Below are 6,702 nucleotides of genomic sequence, written 5' to 3' on the forward strand. Positions count from 1 at the left end.
AGGGGCATGGGCGACACAACGGACGATCACCCTGTTGACAGCCAGCTCCCCCACCATAACCATGGACGAGTTCAACACGGAACTTGACGCCATGTTTCAAGACCCGAACCGGGAGGCCACAGCTCGGCAGAAGTTGGCAGTCATCCACCAAGGGACTGACTCCGTGGATAAGGTCATCCAGGAGTTCGAGATATTGGGACCCACCTCGAGGCTAGGCGATGTCGGGCTGGTCGACCGGTTTGAGCAAGCGATTAACTCGCGGCTCAGGGAGAGTATATACCGCCTCTGCCCCATGCCCACCACTTGGACTGAGTGGAAGCGCGAAGCCACGCTTCTGGACAACCAGTGGCAACGTTTCCAAGCCACCCAACCACACGCACCCCCACCTAGACCCCCATTCCTGCCAGCTCGACCTCCGCTGACTGCAACCCCATCCCAGACCCGACCCGCACAGACCCCCCCATGACCTGCTCCCGCACCTCCGCCCCCCACCCCAGCAGCCCATCCTACACCAGGGACGGGCCCCCAGCCGATGGATCTCGACAGGTCGAGGACTGACCAGAGACAGTGCTACAATTGTAACACCCCGGGTCATCTTGCGCGAGAATGCCCACACCCCAGGGTCAGCCGAGTACGACGTCTCCACCCGGAAGACCTGAGAACGCTGATGGAAGGGCTGAAGAGGCAGTTGACTGAAGGGACAGAGACGGTGGAGGGGGAACCAGAGGAAGAACCTCAGAGGGATTTTCAGGCAGGCGACCGGTAAGGGATGCGTCCCAGTCACCTGTAGAAGATAGCTCGTGTAAATACCGCAGCGCACGTAAGCCAGCGCCAATGCCAAAGTTGCACCGAGTCATCGCGAAGAAAAAGAGGAGAAACGCATCCTCCACCCGTGAGAATGAGAAGACCTCAAGGGCAGCAACGCCCGAGGTAGCAGTCTCCCCCCCCCACCATTTACGTCCTTTCCAAGCAGTCCCCCAGATCCCTTAACCTCACAGTGAAACTGACTGCCCTAACCTCCCTCGCGTCAGTATCTGTATCAGCCCTCCTGGACTCAGGAGCCACCAGGAACTTCGTAAGCCCCGAGTTCATCCAAAAGCACAACCTAGAGACAACCCCCCTTCCCCAGCCCATTCCCGTCCGTAATGTCGATGGAACCCTGAACGAAAATGGAGCTATAACAGAAGAGCTAGAAGCCCTCCTGACCTTCGGGCGACACACAGAGCGGGCACGCTTCGCGGTTGCAAATCTCGGGCGCCAGTCCCTCATCATAGGACACTCGTGGTTGCTGCACCACAACCCAGAAGTGGACTGGGTACAACAGAGAGTCGTCATGTCCCGCTGCCCATCCTCCTGCAGACAACCGCGAATACAAGATGATCAGGACCCGGTACTGGAGCCTGGGGATGGGATCTATGCTGCCATCATTCCCCCAAGCTGGGGCCATGACCTGAGAGCCACCACGACCCCCTCGCAGCGGATGGCCCAAGAGGCCTGCGACCCGGAGGCTGAGCCTGCGTCGTTTGAGACGCTAGTACCAGAGCACTACCAGGACTTCCGGGATGTGTTCTCCAAAGAAGCCTTTGACCAACTGCCCCCCCGGAAGCCCTGGGACCATGCTATAGACCTGGTACTGGATGCCAAACTGCCCAGGGGGAAGACCTTCCCACTCTCGCGCCCGGAACAGAAAGAGCTGGACGAGTTCCTACGCGAGAACCTGCAGAACGGGCGCATACGGCCGTCCAAATCCCCCATAGGAGCACCAGTCTTCTTCGTCAAGAAGAAGGACGGGTCCCTACGCCTGGTCCAGGACTACAGGAAGCTGAACGAGATCACGGTGAAGAACTCGTACCCGCTCCCCCTCATCTCAGACGTCCTCGCCCGCCTCCGCAACGCCAAATACTTCTCAGCCTTGGACCTACGCTGGGGGTTTAACAACGTCCGGATCAAGGACGGAGACGAGTGGAAGGCGGCATTCGCGACCAACCGGGGGCTGTTCGAGCCCATGGTGATGTTCTTCGGCCTGTGTAACTCCCCGGCAACCTTCCAGACCATGATGAATGACATCCTGAGGGATTTCATCGACCAGGAGGTTGTCATCTGTTACATGGACGACATCCTGATCTTCACGGCCACCCTGGAGGAACATCGAAGGGTCGTCCGAGAAGTCCTAGAGACGCTAAGGAGAAGGAGGCTCTTCCTTAAGCCAGAGAAGTGTAAGTTTGAGCGAACCCGGATCGAGTACCTGGGCCTCGTTATCTCAGAGGGTAACGTCGCGATGGACCCGGTGAAGATCCAGGGTGTCCTCGACTGGCCCCCCCCAACCAAGGTGAAAGAAGTACAATCCTTCCTAGGATTCGTAAACTTCTATCGCCGGTTCATCAGAGACTTCTCTGAGAAAGCCTGCTGTCATATCCATCCCCGGCCATCAACTTCCGGTCCCTCCGATCCCTCCGTTCCAACTCCGCTCCTCCCTCACTAACCTCGGAGCCCCCGTATTCCGCAATCCTCTCGGCACCCCTCAATGGTCACCACCCCCTCATTTCAATTTATTACCTATGCCTCCCTAAGTACGGAGCCCCGAAGACTTCCGGACAGCTCCGACGTCCGCTAGCGCACCCCCGCCTCCGCTGGGCAATACACTCGCCTGCCCTGCAGAGCCCACCTTCGGGCCTATCCCTCCTTTCCGTTTCTGGGTTATCGCCTGCCTTTCCGCTAACCCCGCGAACCGACTCGTCGGTAATATTCAGTCGGCTAATGTTAAACCCCGTTAGCTCCGCTCCGTTCGGCTCTGCCAATTGCGGACCCGTCTCCGCTGTAACCATATATATATCCCACTTGTACATAGGTTACACCCCAGTAGTAAAATCAACTAGAGTTACCCCCCTAGGTTCTAATTGCCAGTCAGTAAGTTAGGGCACGGACGTGTCACTAGGCACAGCGCTCTTGGCAGAAGTCGCTGAGGCCGAAGCCCTCCGCTATGGAGACATTCCTTCGTCTCGAATCTGGTCTCTGACACCCGCCCCCTTCACAGGCTGACCCGGAAGACCCAAACCTGGAACTGGGGCCCGGATGAAGACGATGCCTTCTGTGCCCTCAAGGAAGCCGTCACCACAGCCCCCATCCTCTCTTTCCCTACCGACCACGGCCGCTTCAGGCTCGAGTGCGATGCATCCAACTTTGCAACCGGCGCAGTCCTCTCCCAACTCCAACCGGATGGAGAGTTCCACCTGGTAGCATTCATGTCCAAAAGTTTCACGGATGTAGAGCGCAACTACGAAGTGTACGATAAAGAGATGCTTGCAATCGTCCGAGCCCTCGAGGAATGGCGACACTTCGTGGAAGGTGCTGAGGAGAAAGTCGAGATCTACACTGACCACCATAACCTGGGCTACTTCCGGACGGCCCAGAGGTTAAATCGACGTTGCAAGAGGGCTAGCGGCTCTCTATGCCGACTAAGCTCGTGGGGCCAAACTCTCCTAAAACCTCTACTCTCTCTCTAAACTTTGCTCAACTCTCGATCCTTAAACTCCGTGGTGGGTTCTCCGGGATTTCCGCAAGGTCCGGGCTCAGCGTCCACTACTCACTCGTTGTGAGCTAGACAGCTGCCCTCACTCCTACTGTTGGAATTCCACTCACTCACACCCTCTCTAGCGCATCCTAGCACCTTAGAGAAAATGGGGGAGGGGAGAACTTCTTTTCAAAATCTGGTATGTACAAGATTATATCTAATAATTATTTTTAGAAAGAATAGATGGCAAATATTGGTGCCATATGACCTGGGTACCTTATTAGGCGAAATAATAAATAAAGGGTAACAGTATCAATAAAAGAATATTGATCAATATCTGAAATGATGGCAAAATATGAAAATAAAAGAAAATAAGCGATATCTCAATGGATTTACGGAATTATGAGCCGAAATTGGAAATGTGACTGAATAGAACTACTATGCAGCCAATGAGCATTTTTACCAATTTATTAGACGCCGTGGGAACGAGTGAGGCTGGAATTCTGGGTTGCTGCTTGAGATTCCCACGCCCACACATACTCGTGACCTGCCGTGCCTAACTTGCCCTACACAGAACTCCGTCAATTCTCCACCGATTAGGACGTTCTTGGTATCGATGGGATCGTAGGAATTAGTACTATTTTTAGATACCAAATCCGTGTCGAGTCGTTGTGTGAATGGAAGGGGTTTTCTGAATGGTGGAAGCGGGTATCCGAGCCGGCTCTGCCCGTGGGCGATTATCCCACCTACAACGTCAGGCCAGATGGTCCCTTTTCCTCTCCCACTTCCATTTCACCCTCGTCCACCGCCCAGGGAAGCACATGGGGAAACCAGATGCACTCTCTCACCGCGCTGACCACCCGAAGGGAAGGGATGACAACGAGGGGCTGACCCTCCTCCAACCGGCCTGGTTCGAGGCCTGTGCGACGGAAGCAGTCTCAGTGGAAGGTGAGGAGGCGGATATCTTAGAGAGGGTACGACGAGCGAGAGATCACGACGAGCAGGTGGTAAAGGCCATGAGGGAACTGGGAGAAGGAACGTTAAGGTCGGACGAGTGGGAGAGACAGGGAGAGCTGGTCCTCTACCGAGGCAGGGTGTACGTTCCAAAAGACCCACAACTCCGCCACGATCTGGTACGGCTACACCACGACGCGTGGGCGACGGGACATCCAGGGCGATGGAAAACCCTAGAGCTCGTCTCCCACGACTACTGGTGGCCTCAGATGGCAGAATATGTTGGGCGATACGTACGTGGATGCGACACCTGTAACCGCGTCAAACCCTTCCCCGCACGGAAGGTTGGGAAGCTCACCCCAAATAAAGTCCCCACCCACCGTTGGCAGGTAATCTCGGTAGACATGGTGGGAGAGCTCCCAGAATCGAAAGGTTATAATGCCATCCTAGTTGTAGTGGACTGTCTGTCCAAACGCATCCACGCGATCCCCACCGTGACATCCGTGGACTCGGCTGGTATCGCCCGGCTCTTCCTAGAGCACGTCTGGAAGCACCACGGGCTCCCGGAAGAGATCCTTAGCGACAGAGGGAGCGCCTTCGTCTCGTGCTTCTCGAAAGAACTTGCAGATCTCCTGGGGGTCAACCTAACCCCCTCAACGCCCTACCACCCCCAGACTGATGGACAGACAGAGCGGGTTAACCAGGAAATCGAAGCCTATCTTCGGGTGTTCGTCAACCACCGCCAGGACGACTGGGCGGACTGGCTCCCACTGGCAGAATTTGCCTACAACAACCGCGTCCACTCGTCCACCCGTCGAACCCCCTTCGAGCTTGACACCGGGCAGCATCCCAGGATGGGGACGGAGCCCACACGTACGTCCGAGGTAGAAGCCGCCGACGCCTTCTCGTCCAGGATGATGAAGATGCAGGAAGAGGCGAAGGCGGCCCTGGAGCACGCAGCGGACGAGATGGCCCGCTACTACGACCGAGGTCGAGAGACAGCCCCCAAGTACCAGGAGGGTGACCGAGTCTGGCTCAGCGCCCAAAACTATACGACTGACCGCCCGACCAAGAAGCTAGACCATAAGTGGCTAGGCCCCTTCAAAGTTGTCAAGGTCGTCTCCCCGGCTGCTGTCAAGCTCCAGCTCACCGCATGGCAAAAGGGAATTCACCCAGTCGTATCTGTGACGAACGTAAGACCCTACCGCCCGGACGAGATCGCAGAACGACCCCCGACCCCCGCCCGGGCCCAGAACTCATAGATGGAGAGGAGGAATATGAAGTGGAAAAAATACTGGACTCTAAGTGGTTACGCCGGAAGCTCTGGTATTTAGTAAAGTTCGCAGGTTGGCCGAACTCAGAGAATGAATGGCTCCCCCGAGACCAACTAATCCATGCCCCTGACCAGATCGAGGAGTTCCACCAAACACACCCCCACGCCCCAGGAAGGGAGAGAACGAACCCCCTGGCCACTTCGAGGCGAAGCGGCTTAAGGAGGGGGTGATGTCAGGGCACACCTGCCTGACCCGAGTCCACCCGGACCCACCCGGCCACACCACACCCGCTCCCCGCTGTCTATCCCCCTCCCCCCTCCTTCCTCCCTCTTCTTTCCCCTTTCTTTATTTCATTCTTCTCATCTTCCTCTTCCTGTTTATTTCTTCCTATCTACACAGACCACCTTCCTTTGTATCGATGTACTATTGACCCGTCCGGCCCACACACCCCAGACGGCTTCCCGCTGTGCCCAGCACGCGCGCATGCAGTGGACGCTCTCGGGATCCCCCACAGGGACACCTGGATGCCTGCGGCTGCCTCCAAGGATGACGTGGCACCCATCATGTGACTCAAGCCGCATGTACATAAATGTACCTGAAGTGGGAACCGAAGAAGTAACCTTCTTCTCACATTCTCCACTTCAGGTAAGTAGTATAGTTTTCCCCTTTAATAATAATAACACATTCTCCACTCCAGTCTGAGTGGCCAGGGACCACTGTCCCGGATCGGGCCCGCCAGTACGCACGCCCGCTCCACACCCCACGACGGCCTCAGTGCCAGACATTACCCCCAGGCCCTCTCGACCCCGGACGCATCCCTGACACTCTGAGTCTGAGGTCAGGCCCTGACAAATCGATATTAGAGCTAAGGTACAATAAAGTATCATACAGGATATATATAGGGAGAATGAATGAATGGAAGCGGACCCAGGCCAAAGGGTCTGGAAGCAATTATGAATAGGG

The sequence above is a fragment of the Cantharellus anzutake genome, assembly GCF_015039405.1.
Source record: "Cantharellus anzutake strain C23 chromosome Unknown EI90scaffold_121, whole genome shotgun sequence".
NCBI lineage: Eukaryota > Fungi > Basidiomycota > Agaricomycetes > Cantharellales > Hydnaceae > Cantharellus > Cantharellus anzutake.